At 42.4% G+C, this 18,361-nt stretch overlaps 1 protein-coding gene across 2 annotated transcripts in view; it reads right to left on the bottom strand.

Moving 5' to 3' along the window:
* Window positions 1-18,361, bottom strand: part of RCAN2 (regulator of calcineurin 2) — a 261,617-nt gene that overhangs the window by 159,024 nt on the left and 84,232 nt on the right. The window lies entirely within an intron of this gene.

The following is an 18,361-nucleotide window of genomic DNA, read 5'->3' on the forward strand; positions in this document are numbered from 1 at the left end:
GTAGATAAATGGAGGGCGGGGTCCAAGAAATCTGAATTATATGACACTAAGCAGATTGCTCACCACACTGTTCTATCAGCTTCTCCATGGAAATCTGTCGAAAAAAGCTAATAACCCATATAATACTGTACCACAGTTCTTACTTCCTTTTCTGCACACCAAGATTAAAGCACTTTCCCAAATTTTGAGCAATTCTTTCTTCTGAAGAAGTATGTTCTTACGAGTATATTGCAAAGATTAAACAATAGCTGAATGCATACTTTTTGCAATAAAAGATGGCATATCGATAAATCATCATCTATAAAGATTCATGCCACCATCTTCTAACTGGCTTGGGGAATTTGGATGAAAGGGTCTCCATGCAGACTCCGTGTGAAAAACAGATATATTATCTGATTTTCTCAAATAAAGCCATTCCTCCAAATCTCATTATATTCTGGCAGACATTTCTTGGTCTGTTTTCATTTCTTTTTTAGGCTTCAGATGTATTTATCAAAGCAATAAACCTTTAGTTCAGCCCTGACTTATCACTCAGCCTTCTCGGCGTTCATGATTTTGACGGGAGACCAAGGACAGCCGTTTGAGTTTTAGGGCAATTTAAAGCAAATGTTTCTGTCAGCTCTTTCTTTTAACTCTTACAAATGAATGATTCGCAGAGAGAAACAGGTTTCAGCTCCCAGCTTTTAGTAAACCGTTTGCTTTAACATAACGTCGACCGTGAGCACTTTGAAAGTCACATTTTCTACTTATAAAGGCTACTGCCCTGAATGGTTTGGCTACAAATCATTGGGGAACTTTCAGTGCCAATAACAGCACGTTAATCCCTGATGCTTTAGGCTTCATTCCCATAACTTTGTATTTCAAAAAACTACACAATTAGCTGACGGTTTCTCTAAAATAACAATTACAGTATTGCGGTTGGAAACTAGGTATACAATTAGGTACCCGGGGATTCAGCAACAAATACCCCTAAACTGTGTCCCCAAACCTTCACTGCCTACTAAAGGTGAGAGAGACCTCCAAAAGTGACTCTAAAACCCCCAAGTCTGAGCTCTTAGAGCCTGGAACTAGAACTCAATTTTATCCCAGCGCCGGAAGGCACTCAGCAGCTCCTTACCTCGACAGCTGATGCTGTCTGGTAAGGTAGCCATAGACGGGCCTGGGGATCTGTGCGGGGGAGGCACCGGAGGAGATACAGACACACCCAGAAATGCAACACAGCCAGAGCTCCCTTTCAGCACCCTCAGGATAACGAAATTGACACAAAACTAGGTCCAAGACTAATGCCGTCAAGAGTCAATAGCAGTGTACGCTGCTGTTTTTAAAAACTACATAGAGAATGGACACGTGGACACGGGGGGTTGGGGGAAGGGGAGGGTGGGACGAACTGGGAGATTAGGAATGACATATACACACTACCATGTGTAAAACAGATAGCTAGTGGGGACCTGCTGTATAGCACAGGGAGCTCAGCTCTGTGCTATGTGACGACCTAGATGGGGGGGAAGGGGGGAGGGAGGTCCAAGAGGGAGGGGATATATGTATACATGTGGCTGATTCACTTCATTGTATAACAGAAACTAACACAACATTGTAAAGCAATTATATTCCAATTAAAAAAAAAAAAACGAATGCATCTGTGGGACTTCCCCGGTGGTCCAGTGGTTAGGACACCACACTTCCACTGCAGGGGGCGCGGGTTCTATCCCTGTTCGGGGAATTAGGATCCCGCATGGCATGGCCAAGAAATAAAAAGATAAAAATATTTTCAAATTAAGAAATAAAAACTACCTCTTTCTCATACAGGCAGGAACCACCCAAATATAAAGATCTTAGTGGAAATAAAATCTTAATTTCTCATGAGAAAGCAAGAAAGTAAAGATTTAAACATTGTAAAATGTTTTCTCTAAGTCCCCAAAGAGAATCTGAAGAAGACTCAGGCAAAGCCCCCATCTTGAAAAAGTCCACATTCAAATAACAGTAAGACAGGGAAACTACAATACTCTGAGTGTTCAGAAACGGGAAAGAGCTCCTTTGGCTGTGGGCCACTGCTTCACGGAGGGAGGGCTCGAAGGATGAGGATTTTTAAAAACATAGGTGGGGGCTTCCCTGGTGGCGCAGTGGTTGAGAGTCCGCCTGCCGATGCAGGGGACACGGGTTCGTGCCCCGGTCCGGGAGGATCCCACATGCCGCGGAGCGGCTGGGCCCATGAGCCATGGCCTCTGAGCCTGTGCGTCCGGAGCCTGTGCTCCGCAACGGGAGAGGCCACAACAGTGAGAGGCCCGCGTACCGCAAAAAAAAAACAACAAAAAAATATAGGTGGGGTTAGGGGAAGGGAATCCATTTCAAGACTGATAATTTCTTGTCATTTTTATTTTGTATATGTCAATATCCTATTTTGTGACAATATCAAGAAACTTGTATTTGTTGCAAGTTATTTAGGTGATTTTATGTTCAATGAAGTTTGGAAGCCCATACCTTGACCTACAGCTCTGGTTCTCAAAGTGTGGTCCATGGACCAGCAGTATCAGAATCAGCATCACTCGGGAACCTGTTAGGCAAATGATCAGGCCCCTTGGCAAACCTATTAAGGCAGAATCCCTGGGGGAGGGGCCCAGCAATCTGTGTTTTAATAAGCTGCCAAGTGAGTGGGATGCTGCCGAGGCTTAAAGCCACTGGCCTGTAGAGATACCAAGGTTCCCCAGACTCTTCTTTAGTTGATTCCTGAGAATTTCTGATGAATGGGTAACTTACCAGTACTAGGTAAAAATAAAGGTGAGATTACAAAATTTTACAGAGGGGCAGACCTTTAGAAGCATGCCTCCTAAGAGAGAGGAAAAAAGAGAAAAAGATTGATGGAGGACTACATAAAAACTGAAGCCTTGCCCAAAAGAGTATACACAGAATAAGAAATAGTAGGTTAGAATGGACTCATACAAGCCAACCCTGAAATTGCCCATCTGGAAAGGAGCAGCTCTGAGTTTTGAAAGTCATCAGTATGTTGAGATTGATATTTTCAAAGATCCGTGATTATTCTCTCAGGAGGGGAGCAACTTCTGAGGATTTTCTGGTCAGAGTCCTTCTGGAACCACGAATATTTTCCGTTTCCTCCGTGGCCTCTGTCAGCTCCCTCGAAGAGGTAGCTTTCCGAAGTTGTTTGACAACATTCCTGTTACTTCCCTGCGGGCAGCTCTCACCTCTCCGCTCTACATTATTTTGCCCAGGTACCTGTTCCCACGTTTAGAGCCATCTGATATGCGGCTAAACAGCTGTGATGCCTGCAGGCTCTTCTAGCAACCTGCCGCAGATGGGACCAGCTGGCTCAGCCTGCAACCTGGGTTCTCTTTGTCCTGCCTGGAAGCAGTTTAGCTGGCCTCCCTCTACTGTTAAAAAGAAAGAAAAGGAGCTGGATGTGCTGCCCTTCATGTATAGAAGATTCCGCTGGGAGGGAAGCGGGTATAATCTGAAGATTTCCTATTTCCAGTAATGGTGACAGATTGATGCTGAATGCTACTACTAGGTCTCCTAGGGCAGCGACCAAGATTAGGATACAGGTCCTGCCGGCCAAAGAGAGCAGAGCTGCCAGCCCATGCAGAGAAGGAACTCAGCTCCTTGGTTCCTCTATCTTGGTGCTCTACCCGACTCAGTGATTCAGCCACTTTGAGTAACCAGACAATAAGGAATATGAAAAAGATTGGTTAGGGGCTTGGCAAGGAAATGACATTTCTAACTTGCCTTATTGGTTTATTTTTCCAACTGGAGATAGTGTGACCAAGAGAAATGCCGTCCTCTTAAGAATGCCTGTATCATTTTGCTCCTACTTATATGCAGGAAGTCAAGAGGACAAGAAAGGGCCAACCATCACATAAAATCCTGGGTTCTGGGAGACATTCCAGGTTCCATGAATTTCATCGGGATATACCAAACCGTGAAATCCAAACAAACATCATTTGCCACTCGGATGTCTTTTTAATTATGCTACCAAATAGATTTCTTATATGCCAATTTATGTGAATGAAAAAATTGTCTTGGAGTTTTTAGGAGCATTGGGCATAAATATTAGGAATTCTGTGTAAAGAAAAGGAATAGTCTAAAATGATTTCTCAAGGTTCTCATCAACCCCAGAGTCCTACAGATTAACTCTCCTTTGTATACAATTCTACAAGCAAATATGAATGCAATAACTTAAAAAAATCACATTTTGTAGGTACAGGAGGGTTATAGGAGGAAATAAGAAATTTAAACTGAGTTTGTCCTTACACCTTGCGGTATGCGGGCCTCTCACTGTTGTGGCCTTTCCCATTGCGGAGCACAGGCTCCATACTCACAGGCTCAGCGTCCATGGCTCACGGGCCCAGCAGCTCCGCAGCATGGGGGATCTTCCTGGACCGGGGCACGAACCCGTGTCCCCTACATCGGCAAGCGGACTCTCAACCACTGCGCCACCAGGGAAGACCTGTTCTTATACCTTTTAAAGGTTTATTAATTAACCATGCCAACATTTTACTCTCTCGTACCTTTAAAAATTTTTTCTCCATGTACAAGTTCATATCTTTTGACCAAAGTTTAGAGCTACCAGTTGATGTGAAATATATCAATACTAGACCCCATTCTCAATGGCATATTTGAAGTGGATGAGGACACGCTGAAAAAGCTGAAGAGGATTTGGTGAGATTTTTCCAGAGTAGGAAACAGCACATGGTATGTCGCCACCTGCTGGCCACCAGGCAAAAAGGCACGCCCAAGAAATATCAATAGAACAGACCAGCTCTTACGATGGGCATCTCTTGCCTGTCACTACAGTATGCAAATATTTCCTGAATGCCCAGCAGAGGTGAGGTTCCAGATAAGAAGCAGATTCATAAGAGTAGTCTGTAGGAATTATGATTATTCTTGTTTTGTGAAAAATCCTACTTATAGAGCAAATCTTTGAACAATTCAAAAGCACAGTAATTAATATTTGCAAAATACAAAATGTTAACAAGGGTGATATGATCTCAAGATATTTGTCAATTTGGGGTTTCAAAGTTCTCTTATAACCAGGATGTTGGGCATCCTTACAATAATTGAAAGGTGGCTGGTGCATGCAGGAAGCCGACAGCAGGAGGGAACTCACAGGGCTAAGTTTGCTCTTCAGCAACTCCATTTCTTAGCGTGTAACCTTGAAAAAATACCCCAACCTTCTGAAGACACAGACTTCAAGTATCAAGCAGTGAGAACAGTCTATGGTTCTTCGGAAGAACACACAGAATATTTTCCATCAAGGATGGATGAAGGGATAAACAAAATGTGGTACATACATACCGTGGAATGTTATTCAGCCTTAAAAAGAAGGAAATTGTGACATACACTACAACGTGGATGGACCTTGAGAATGTTATGCAAAGTGAAATAAGCCAGACAGAAAGGGACAAATACTGTAGGATTCCATATATATATGAGGTACCTAGAGCAGTCAAATTCATAGAGACCAAAAGTACAATAGAGATTGCTAGAGGCTGGGGGGTGGGGGGAAGGGGGAATGGGGAGTTACTTTCATTGGGTATATGAAGTTTCAGTTTGGAAGATGAAAACTTTCTGGAGATAGACAGTGGTGATGGTTGAACAATATGAATGCACTTAATACATTTTAAACTGGTTGAAATGGTAAATTTTATGTTATGCATATTTTACCACAATAACAAAAAGTTCATAGACACCTCGTCCATGGTAAGTGTCAGGTGGTCGGGAGCTCCTAGAAGCTGTCACAGCTCTCATTCTCTGCTATGTCCCCGCCATTGATCATTCAACAAATGATGAGACTAAGGATGGGATTTCAAATGATGAGCGTAAGGCTACCCGCTACGGCAAAGCTGCCTCCAGGACCTTTCCACTGGGCTAACTGAGGTGTGTATTTCTACGAGAGATTTTAACATTTAGGACCAATCTAACAGCTCGCACCCTGATATCAGGTGTGATGTCCAAGGAAACACAGGTCATGCCAACTAAAGGCAAGTTTTAAACTTTCCAGTCAATTTGAAGAGAATATGGCTTCCATTGCTTGTTACAGCTTTGCTTTAGGTAAGATAGACTTTAATGTAATAGACCAGCTCCAGGACCAAGGTCCTGACCCATATAAGGAAACACGATATAGTTCTATTATCTACTGGCCGACATCTCTCTCCGCCATATGTAAACTCACGTTTTCCGGCAAAGTCATCGGCTTAGTGTAAGACGTGGCTCACCCCGTATTATACTAGAGTCCTACAATTTTCACTTAATCATAGAATTAGGATTAAAAGATTTCAAAATAGTAATAAACTGGACTAGGTTTTATGAAGAGCCCAAGTCCCTGAGTAAATCTTGAGTAGCCTGGGGGGTTGTCAGGAAAGTCACGGATCTGCGTTGCTCTCTGCAAAGGCTGGGGATGGAGGGACTGGAAGGTGGTAGAAAACGGGGTGGAGTGTACCTGCAGCATTTACTCAAGGTGGCCAAAATATCCTTTCAGTAAAGCATCAGTAGGGGTTGAATAGGATATTCAGTAAAGTCCTCACTCACATGAAGATGCCCAAAAATTTCACCGTAGGATTCTAAGATTCTATATAGAATAAGTGAAAACCTCAGAAGGCCTAAACTAGAGGCATCATTGCTGCCCCCCTCCCCCAAACCAACCCAACGAACAACAAGAAACAGAGTAGAGTTTGCTATAATTCTGTTCATCCATGTATTAAAGAATTCTTAGTGACCTTTCAATATTTAAATCCGAGTATCAAAGAACAGTTATTTCTTCTTTTAATTTTAGCTACTATTTACTGAACACTTATCCTGTGTACTCTTCCTACATTCTAACGCTCTTGACATTTGACACGCAAAGGACCCAGGGTCAGAGGTATTAAGGAATTTTGTAAGGCTAGACAGTTACGAAGTGGCAGAGCTGGGTTTTCCAGCCAGGTCTGCCCCCAAAGCCTGTGCTCATCTACTATTATCTACTGGGTCTGCCCTTGTTTTTTGGTGTAAGAGTCAAAGCATCCTTAGGTGTTCAAAAGATCTGCAGTTAGGAGCCACGAGGAATCATGGCGGTCCTCACTGGAGTTAATTTCAGAAAGCAAAGGCAGAGTCCTCTTGCCCCTGCAAGTGTGCATCCAGTTCAGTGCCTGCCGCGAAGGAAATGTTGGCATCAATCGATCTGTCAATGGACTCCACACAGCTAAATGAAAAGGTTGCTGCAAGAAAATACTGATCAATATGGGCCATGAGCTGCCACCTCCATAAACCAGTCAATGGCTAGAGTTATGGTCTCCGCTTGGACGTATTGTTATGTTGGAAAGCTGTTATGCGCTGAAGCCCTTGCTCAGGGACAAAGTGGTCTGAAAAGCGGCACTGGTTGGGGGACCCGAAGGAGATGAAGCAACCGGGTAGGAAGGGAGGCAGCGCAGTAGCCCCAGGCCTGGTACACTGCCTGGCACATGCTGAGTGTTCAACGAACATGTCAATGAGTCGATCAACCTGGGAACGATGGCAGGTCTGCCCTCAGAGAGATAATAAGGGCACAGGGGGCAGAAGAGCATCATAAGGGCCCCCATTCCTCCTATAGGACAGGAGCATCCCCCTTGACGTACTGGGAAATGGCACAGGTACCTGCATCTGCCCAACCCACTCAGCTGATGCTCCAGGTGCAACAGACAGCAAAGTTAGAGGTGAAGTTTTTAGAAATCATCATAAATCCTCAATTACGTAAGGACCGATCATCTCATTTGTGGTCTACTCGAGTCAGTGTTGCTTTCTTCTGCTTTGGGCCATTTCATTTTTCTCGTTCACCCTCCCAGCACGACAGGGAAACCAACTTAAATTACATCTAAATTGTCAGAACACAGCAGCTATTTCAAGGTGGTTCTCATCATATCAAGCCCCTCCCCAACCTTACTCAGTAATTCAGAATGGCTGATTGTTTTTCTTACTTTATGCATTTCAAGCTCTTCAAACTAACATGTAAGGCACTGGCTTAGTTTCGTTGTTTCTGGTACCAAACCATTCTTTTTGCTGTGCTTTGCTATCCCTGAAACAAGACTTGTGAGCACAATCTCATCTGATTCACTAGCCTATTCATTCATTCATCCACAAAAGGGATACAGGGATCGGGAATAGAGCCGGAAAACAGCTCAGACAAGGCTCTTCTCTCATGGAGCTTGTTGGGAGAGATAGAAATGAACTAACCAATCAACCAGCAAATCAACAAAATAAGCCATTTTTAAAGTCAGATAATTTTCAAGTAGAGAATGAAAAAAAGAGGGATGTGAGAGTAAGTCCTACCTCTAAGGATAAGACATTGAAGTTGAGATCTGAATGAAAAGTGGTACCCAATCCTATAATAATTTAAAAGAAGAGCATCCCAGGAAGAAAGAACAGCTGGTTCAGGATCAAAACAAAAAAAAGAGAGAGGTAGTTTGGCAGAAACATGATGGGTGAAAAGGTGAATGGTTATAAGGTAAGATTTGAAATGTTGGCAGGGCATAATCAGAGTCAGGAGTTCGAATTGTATTCTAAGTATGATGGGAAGTGATTGGAGGGCTTTAAATAAAGAATTGACATGATCATCATATTTGTGCTCTGTAACGATCTCTCTGGCTGCTGTGAGGAGCGTGGGTTGTAGACAGCCCGATAGTAGAAGCAGGAATATCTACTGGGAGATCACCGTAGGCAAAAGAAAATGGCGGCTTGATCTAAAATGATAGTTGCAGAGACAGAGTGAAGAAGCCTGATCTAGTATTTTTCTCTTTTTTTTGCGGTACGCGGGCCTCTCACTGTTGTGGCCTCTCCCATTGCGGAGCACAGGCTCCAGATGCGCAGGCTCAGCGGCCATGGCTCACGGGTCCAGCCGCTCCGCGGCACGTGGGATCTTCCTGCACCGGGGCACGAACCCGTGTCCCCTGCATTGGCAGGCGGACTCTCAACCACTGCGCCACCAGGGAAGCCCTAGTATTTTTCAGAGATAGATCTTATAGGACTTGATATGGATTATATGTTAAGGAGAGTGCTAGGAAGAAGGATGCCTCCTAGATGTTTGACTTGAGTAACTGAGTGGGTGGTGACGTATTTACTGAGATGTGGTGGGGTAGCCCAAAGCTTTCTGGTGGGGTGACCGAAAGCTCTGCTTTGCCAATGTTAAGTCTGAAAAGGAGAAGTTCCAACTTCCATGGGAATGTCCAGTAGACAATTAAATCTTTGAGTCTGGAGTTCTGGGGTATGGTCAAGGCTAGTAGAGTTTGAAGGCGCTGTTGGCATTGAGATGGCATTAAAAGCTATGGGGCTGGATGAGATCACCTATGGAGAATGTATAAACAGAAAATAGAAAGTGGCCAATAACATACCTATGGGGTTCATCGAGTTTAGCAGAGGGAAATGAGGAGAACAGGACTTGGAAAAGAAGTAGGCAACGAGGAAAGAGAAATAGAGGTTACCGTGTCATGAGCGTCAAAAGAGTTTCAAGAAGAAAGGAATGGTCAACTTTGACATATGCCCTTGAGAGGTCAAGAACACTATGGAAAAAGATGACTATTGGGTTTAGCAACATGAAGGTCACTATCACTTTAATGAGAGCTGTCTCATTTAGTGGAGTGACAGGGAGAGAAGCCGAACTGGGAGCAGGCTGAGGAATCAATCTGAGGTGGGGAGACAATGATTACAGAAAACTATTCCAAAAAGTTTTCCTGTGACGTGGGTAAGAGAAATAGTTGGAAGAAGACGTAGGGCAGAGATGGGACTTTTCTGTTTTAAGGACAGGAGATATCTTCACATGCTGATAAGGATAACCTAGTAGAGAGAAAGAAATTCATCATTTAGGAAAGAAGGCTCATTGTAGGTACCAAAGGTTTTGGAGGCAAGAAGGGTTGGGACCCTGGGCACAGTGGAGGGTTGGGTCATTGCTAGGATCAGAGATGCTTCAGCCTTTGGAAAAAGGAGGGAAGGCAGAGAGCACAGGCTAAGAGGAAATCAGGTGGGTAGACTTGGCCGTGGTAAGATGAGGTGGGGAATCTCTGCTTGTTTCTGGAATCTCAATGACGTGTGAGGCAGTATTATCATTTGAGACGGGGATCGGAAAAAAGATGAAAAAGTGTGAAACAACGCTTTCAGAGAGTGGAAAAGGGACCACCTACAGGAGAAATGCCAGTCGTACTGAATGTCCAGTGGTAGTCTGTTGTATTGTGTGTAAAGTGAGAACAGTCAGCCAGTTGTGTACTTTTCCCCAGCAACTGCTCAGGGGTGGACTCATGAATTGTGTTAAGCTAGGGTGAAGCCTCTTGCAAGGGAATGTAATAAAGACAGCAAGACTACTAAGGGCATTCTGAAGGAGGCTGTTATAATGGTGGGCCATAACACTTAAGCTGGTAAGGAGGGTAGTAAGGTCGTGAAAGGGATGGATTGGAGGTCTATCCTAAAGGGTTTAATGGAGTCACTCAAAAGTTGCTAGAGTGGAACTATGGGAGTACATAAAGGATAATAAAAAGCAGGATGCTTGGAATCAAACTTTTAAACTCAGGACATGCTCTCAACAAGGAATGACTTGTTTATCACCACTTCCTAATGTAGCCCCAGTTCTAAACCCTATGAGATTGAACTTGGCTTCTCTGCTTATTTTCTATATGCCTTTGAGCCAGTCCTATGACATCTCTGAGCTCTTATCTGTAAAATAGTCATCACTTCCTATTCTTTTGAAGGTCAGGGATACCATAGGGAAATCACTTTCATACATGGCGGGTGCTCATTCGTGGTTGCTACTTATAATCATGTCCGCTGTAATACACAGACTGGTGGCTGTCCTTACATTATGGGACCACAGATTACCATTCTCCTGTAATTCATGTTCCTGATTATCTTCAGCCTTTTCATCTTTCTTGTCAGACTCGTAGCTGCCGCTTCTACGGTTACTGCATATAGAATAACACCAAGGACCTGGAAACCAGACCTTCAGCACCCACAAGCGCAAGCAGTAGGAGATGGGACCCTTAGGGGAGCCATGCTTTTTCACACTGACTTTGGGATGCTTCTTCCCCTCTTCAGAAGTCTATTTTAATGACTTCCTGGTCCTCCTGTGTTGTGCCAGAGACTTGAGTTTGGGACTTGGGAAAAGTTACTTTTGTTGTCTCTCACTGTCTTGCCACCTGAAGCAGAATCTTACACAGCTTTGTGGCAAAAGAAAGTAGCAAGTGCCTATACCTTGTTGAGTATATTTGATTTCATGTATATTAAAGTAAACAAAAAGGAACACTGAAATGCAAGGATGAATGAAATGGAAGTATTCCATGCTGGCCAAGAAAGCCTCCCATTTAGGCTCTCTGTTGAGTGTCCCCATGATTATTCTGATATTATCAATGACATTTTAAGAGCTCACAGAATGGGAAAGAAACTAATCTTCTTCCAGTCCACTATCGACCCTTCTCCATTCCTAGCTGATAATATAATTCATCCCCTTGATTTAAATTTAGCCTACACAGTTATCAAAAGGATCGATAAAGTTACACAATCTTAATTCTGCACATTTCTTTTCAAATTTGGAATTAACTTAGCAAACTAAGCCAAGGATAAGTTATTAAGCTCTCTCTTAATTTTATGCTTACTCTTAATCCTTTTGCTTACTCTTAATGCTTACTTACTCTTATGCTTACTCTTAATCCTTTTTTTTCATAAGAGAAACGATTCTTTCTCTTTAACCAAAATGGTGGCTCTATGGAGATGCAATGAATAAATTGAGTGGCATTAAAGATGTAACTTCTACTAAAGAAAAGCACTTTCACTGATACTGGCAGAATAGAGAAGTAGAAAAAAGAGAAACAAAAACTTTATTATATTAAAAAAAAATTCTCCCCAAGAGGAGAGAGGCAGCATTGAATCAAAGATTCTCAGAGACAAACTGAACGAAAAGAAGAGCAGAAGTGTGTGTGTCTTTTTAAGAATAGATTACATCCCGAAAACATAATAATTAGTCAGTACTTAAATATATTAATTAGGCTAATTAAACTAGGAAATGTGAGCAGTTCTCTTGAAAGATAGATTTCCTGCTAAGATTTTTAGATGGGAAATTCCCTCCAGGTTTGTAGGGCAGTTGAAAGTCCTCTGTGACTTGTGGATTAGCTAAATTGGAAGATATCATTGAAGGAAATTGTTGGAATGCATCAACAGTATGAGTGCAATTTCAAATACATGAGGGGTTTTTTTTTAACTTGGGCGTTATAAAAATTTTTTTTTAAAGCCTATGATCTTCAAAATTTAAGATTCACTATGGGTTGATGGATCTTTTGGGTCAGAGTTGACGCCGGTGGTGAGCACCCAATGCCCCCTCTCTTTTTCTTCGCCACCTGCTGAGGACACTACCACATGAAGATCTTGGGAAATGAAGTCTCTTTACGGTTTCAGAGCAAAGCCCACCGCTCTGAACTACGTCTGCTCACCAAACTGGGCAGATCAACCCCTGGCAGAGTGAAAGCGATGCTCTGTTTAATGACAGAAGCGCTACCAGATTCACTGGTAGATTGGAATCAGGAATGGACTGAGACAAAGCATGGTGATAAGTCCTAGAGTTTTTCTTCTCCATCAGTTTGATTCTGATCATAAGACCATGAGGCCGGCCACTCAGCCCTCAGTAATTAAGTAATGAATGTACTTGCTTAGATTTAAAAACATTCAGAGATATTAAAGGCTGGCAGGGAGGTGGGGGTAATCTGCCTATTGGGGGAGGCCTTGAACATTGTGTATTAGAAACAAAATTAGAGATTAAAATACCAGGATGTTGAATTCCTTTTCCATCTAAATATATATATTAAGTGCCCATTTTGTGTAGAGTCCTATGTGAGAGTCATGAATTACACAAAGATAAAGGAGGTCCAGTGGCTGCTATTAGTATAAGTGGGAGATAAATACAAATGGGCAAACTGCAACAGCCTTGTAGAGCGTGGTACGTGCTCGACGTTTCCAGACAAATGGCGATGGGAGTGGAAAGGTGGGAAAGGTTAAAGAAATGACAGAGGACTTCCTAGAAGCTGGATCATTTGAACTGGTCTTGGGAAGCGGCCCATGTATTAATTAGCAGAAATGGAGGAAAAAGGGAATGATGGAAGTAAGTGCACCATAATGGGTTAAGTGAAGGGGGTGTGTCCAGGGGTCATGAATTCTCAAATCTGGCTGGATTGTAGGAGAGTCACAGGGTGCAACAGTGGTATGTAGGCCTGGAAGAGTAGTTCAGGGCCAGGTCACGTATGTCTTTGATTAGTGAGCCAAGCAGCTTGACCTTTATACTGTAGAAAGGTTTTGGAACAGAAGAGGGACTTAACCAGGGCTATCATTAGGAAGATGACCCTGGCGACAGCGTGGAAGATAGAGACGGGATCCCCAAAGGCGACTGCACTGTCCACTTGAGAGGTGCCAAGCCAATGAGGGTGAAACCAGGGCACTGGTTACAGAAATGGCTTGAATGGTACAGAATCAAGATCCTTAAAATAGACAAGGCGGTCATAAAAGAAAATAGTCGGAACCAAATGTGTCTCTAGGTCTTCTATCGTGATTGACTTGCAGGACCGGGACACCATTAATCAGGATAGAAATACAGAAGCGGGTGCAGGAATGGAGCTGTGTGGCAAGGGACACGGAGACATGAATTCAGCTGTGGACCCGTGAGCTTTCGGGCATTAATGGTACACGTGGGTGAAGAGATTCAGGAGATACACCGGCTAGTGGGGACAGTGCTGAGAGAGAGAACAGAGCTTTACGGATGTTGATTTTTGAGAGCTGGGCAGAGGAAGAGGACCTAGCAAAGGGGACTAAAAAGGAATAGCAGAGTAAAGTTAGGGGAACTAGCGCCTGGCACATAGATGGCGCCCAATGACCCCCAATATGAATGAATAAATCAGGGTAGTGTCCAGACAGTTTAAGAAGGGTGTTTCAAGAACAAAGAAGTGATTGTGGGGGCTTCCCTGGTGGCGCTGTGGTTGAGGGTCCGCCTGCTGATGCAGGGGACACGAGTTCGTGTCCCGGTCCGGGAAGATCCCACATGCCGCGGAGCAGCTGGGCCCGTGGGCCATGGCCGCTGAGCCTGCGCATCCGGAGCCTGTGCTCTGCAACGGGAGAGGCCACGGCGGTGAGAGGCCCGCGTACCGCAAAAAAAAAAAAAAAAAAAAAAAAAGAAGTGATTGTGCATCTTAAAATGGTGAATTTTACTATGTGTAGATTACATCTAAATAAAGCTAGTATTAAAAAATGAATAAAGGATAAATCAATTGTGTAAGCTATGCTGAGAAATTAAGTAAACTCAGGGCTGAGAAGATGCCTGTGGAGTTGCCAATTTCCAGCACCAAAACCTCTAAATGAACAATTCCAGTAGAGAAGGGATGGCAGAAATCTGTTGAAAGCACAGAAAGTGTGGAAAAGTGGGAGGATCTAGCATTGTACCCTTTTCTCAATAAGTTCAACACCTTTTAATGTTTTGTTTTTCATATAAAATAATATATTGTTATTGTAAAGTACCTGGAAAATGTAGAGAGGCTTTAAAAAAAATGGACAAAATGAAAATCAACTGACTTTCTACTGTACTGAAATAACAATGGTTAATGTTGTGATAGATTTATTTTCATAAAATTTTCTGTGCTTATTATTTATAGAACTGGCATCAGGCAAAACCTTCAGTTTTATATCTTGTATTTTTTAAAATTCAATCTTATAGCGTTTACCACTGTATGGACATGCCATCATTTTAAAACCAGTCTCCTACTGCTGAACTTTAGTTTATCTCACTTTATTTATTTTTATTTTCACCATAATGAATATATTTATTCCTAAATCTTTGCACAACACTGTTTTACTATTTCTTTAGAATACATGCCTGGGGGAATGGCTATGTCAAAAAACATGGGCTTTTTTTATGACTCCTGATGTATTATCAAATGGTTTTTCAGAAAGATTGTACCAATTTACAGTCTTCAAGCAAGGATTCACTGTACATTCGCCCCTACTGAGTATCATCATTTTCTTTTCACTCACTTGACCCATCTGAGAGATAAAAGCCATATCTCACTGTTGGTTTCATTTGCATATCTTTGCTCAAGGAGCCCTCAAATGAGATTTCTCCTTTAAGATCTGTGATTTGTTTTGAAGCCTCCTGATTAAAAAGGCAATAGAGAGAAACAAATTGATAAAGAAAGATTATGAAAATGAACTCAGATTACAATTTAGTTCTATAAAGCCATCGAAGGGACATATCAATTTGGACAGAGAGAAAGAAGCTGTTCGTTTATAAGTACTGCAGGGAAGTACTCCCATCCAGTGGCCATGAATCCTTCTGGCCATTTTTCTGGAGTCTCATTTGTTCCCCAGACAACCATGGGAGCTGATGTATTACATACATGATTAGCCCTTACAACACTACATGGAGGAAACTATCAGGCCCTTTTCACTGATGGAAAACTGAGGTTCAGAGAGGTTTTGGTATACCCCAAGTCATGCAGCTGTTAAGTGAATGATGTGAAACTCACATCCAGCTGTCTGAATGCTAAGCTTAGTCTGAGGCTAAGGCCAGTGATCTCTCCCCAAACCCCATTCTTTTGGATGCCATTTGACATTAATAATCTGTGAGACAATTTATTATCATTATCTTTATTATCCTTGTTTCGACTTCAAGAAAGTTATGATCATTTGCAATTTAACAGTATCGACAAAATATCTTAAATACTGTAGCTGACAAAAGTCTATGATTATGGCTAGATCAGAAAAAAAATTGCCTGAGTTTTTAAAGCAAACACTTCAAGCATCCCTCTCTCTGGCCTTTCCGACAATTCTTCCATCTCATTCAACCCTCCAGTCATTAAGGCTCTGACTTTTCCACTATCCAGAATCAAAGCAACCTCACGTCCTCAATTCCTTGCAAACCTTGGATTCTATATCCCACGCCTGTCATCAGTGCCTTGCCAATACCCACAGGAACTGCAGAGATCTTTCTCCATCATTTTAATCGGACCAGCCTTAGGCTTCCCAGTCACCCACTCCTCTGTACCAGCACCCTGGCAACCCAGTGTTACTAGAGAAATGACATAACCATGCCAACTGCTCTCACTTTGCATTCATAACCAAAAGAATCTCAAACAGCCAGCTAACATCGCCAGCAATTCGAAATATGTTTCCTTAGAATATTTATTTTTCTCCCACTGCAAGATGACTATTTCACAAATAGGTGTCTCAAATACACAACGCCCTTCCCCATCTCAAAGGCTCATTGCACATGGAGAATCTAGCTTCAGTCATGCGGGGACGGCCTCACCTTCACACTCCCGTAGTAACTGCCTGCATCGGGATCCCACCGTGACCTTTCCAGCTGCCACACTGGAGGAGGTAACCCTGCTCCTGCCAAGGCAAGTCCTACCTGGTGCTCTTGATCTCAGTTTTTCCAAGTCTGGAGTTTTCTAACGGTTCAGGGCTCAGCTCCAATTTTAGCCTTTCACAGAACCTCCCTCACTCATCTAGATTAAACGAAGCACCCAGTCACTTTCCAGTGCTGTATTCTAACCCAGCGGTTCTCAGTGTGGGCCATGGAACAGCTGTATCAGCATCACCTGGGGATGTCAGAGATGCAAATTCTCGGACCCCACTCCATACCAATGAAATCCTCGCAGCCACTCTGGGGGTGGGGTCAGCTGTGTGCTGGAGCCAGTTCCTACCCACACTGGAGAATAGATTGTTGAATTTCCCAGAATTTCGTAAGCTGATTGTTAAACACAACCATGACTAAACCTTAAATTACATAAACTTTCAAATAAATAAATTATATTTAAAATGGAAATAATACGTTTCAAATTCAATGCTTCTTAATAAAATAACTACATTTTACTGTCATCTATGCTCTTGAGGTTATTTGTAGGTGAATGAGTGTAGGTGTGCGGTGGAAATGTTACATAAGAGATGCTACAGGGCATCCTTCCTGACCCCGCGTTTAGTGATACCATGTTGGTGACCTGAAATCAGCCACGGTGGGAGCATTCACCATGGAAATCAGCAACTGCTACAAAGCAGGGCCTTTTTTCTCATGAACCAGTTCTTAAGCATTTCCCAGTACATCTCTGGAGGAGGCCCCAGTAATCTTCATTTGAACAAGCCTTCCAGGGGATTCTGATCCCCTGGAGTTTGAGAACCACTGTTAGAAGGCCTTTCCAGCCCATCTCCCAACACCTGCTTCCCTCCCCCACCAGTAACCAGTCTAACTTCCCCCTCACCCACACACAGAGTGCCTGATTCTGGAGTCTGCTTCACTTCACATCTATCCCAGCTTCCTACAACCTGATTTCACTGACGGAAGTCTGTTTTTTTACAGGGAAGATAAGGGCTTTTCCTGAGACCCAGGGTAAATCCCTATTTTATTTTATATTTATGTCCCAGATTCTATAAAAAGGCATTTTTTTCTAAGTAGTTGTAACCTAATCTCATTTTAGTATTCACTTCTATTCTTTAAAACATGATGAAATCACAAAATGATTTTTTTTCCTGAAAATAACATCTTTTTTTTTGCTGTTTTTTTTTTTCTTTTCTTTCTTTCTTTTTTTTGTACATAGCTTCTTTTTTATTGAAGTATAGTTGATTTACAATATCATGTTAGTTTCAGGTGTACAGCATAGCATTCAGTTATACCTATACAGATATACTGAATATGAACATACATATATACAGGAATATACATATATATTGAATAAAGATATATATATTCTTCAGATTCTCTTCCCTTATAGGTTATAACTGAACCCCGTCATCCGTTCTCCACTTCGCAGTTTGCTGCTGAATCGTAAACACCAGTAGATGGCAGCAAGGGCTCTTGGAAAGAGCGCCTAATGTGTTCAAAGCATTTTGGCTGAGAAAGGACAAATGGTATTGCAAAGTCAAGCACATTTCTAAACAGTTTTTTGATTCATCATATTCTTCATGTCACCAAACTGCCTTTTAAAAGGCAAGATCGACTATGTTCTATGGTTTCATGAGAACATTAACAACCCCCCAAAAGGCAGTGACTTTTTACGCTAATTAGCCCACGTCGGACCAGAGGGAGAGTATTTGGCTACTCTATGTTGCCAGGTTGAAACATTTCAAGTTCTTACAGATTCAGATTTGAATTATTTTACTTCATTAATATTTTTAAATGTTTTTTATATTATGGCTTCTACAACCAGTTTTCTTGTCAATTCAGGAGACAAGATATGCAAATAAAGAGTACAGATGATAAGCCACAGACACCCACCCCCCATTGTTAAAGAAACATGAAAGACCAGAGTGTTTAAATAGACTCTCTAGGTCTGTAATATCATAGAGCATCACTGAAAGCCATACGCAATTAAACTGAGCCTGGTATTAACAATGA

This window comes from Phocoena sinus, chromosome 11 (assembly GCF_008692025.1).
Source record: "Phocoena sinus isolate mPhoSin1 chromosome 11, mPhoSin1.pri, whole genome shotgun sequence".
Classification (NCBI taxonomy): domain Eukaryota; kingdom Metazoa; phylum Chordata; class Mammalia; order Artiodactyla; family Phocoenidae; genus Phocoena; species Phocoena sinus.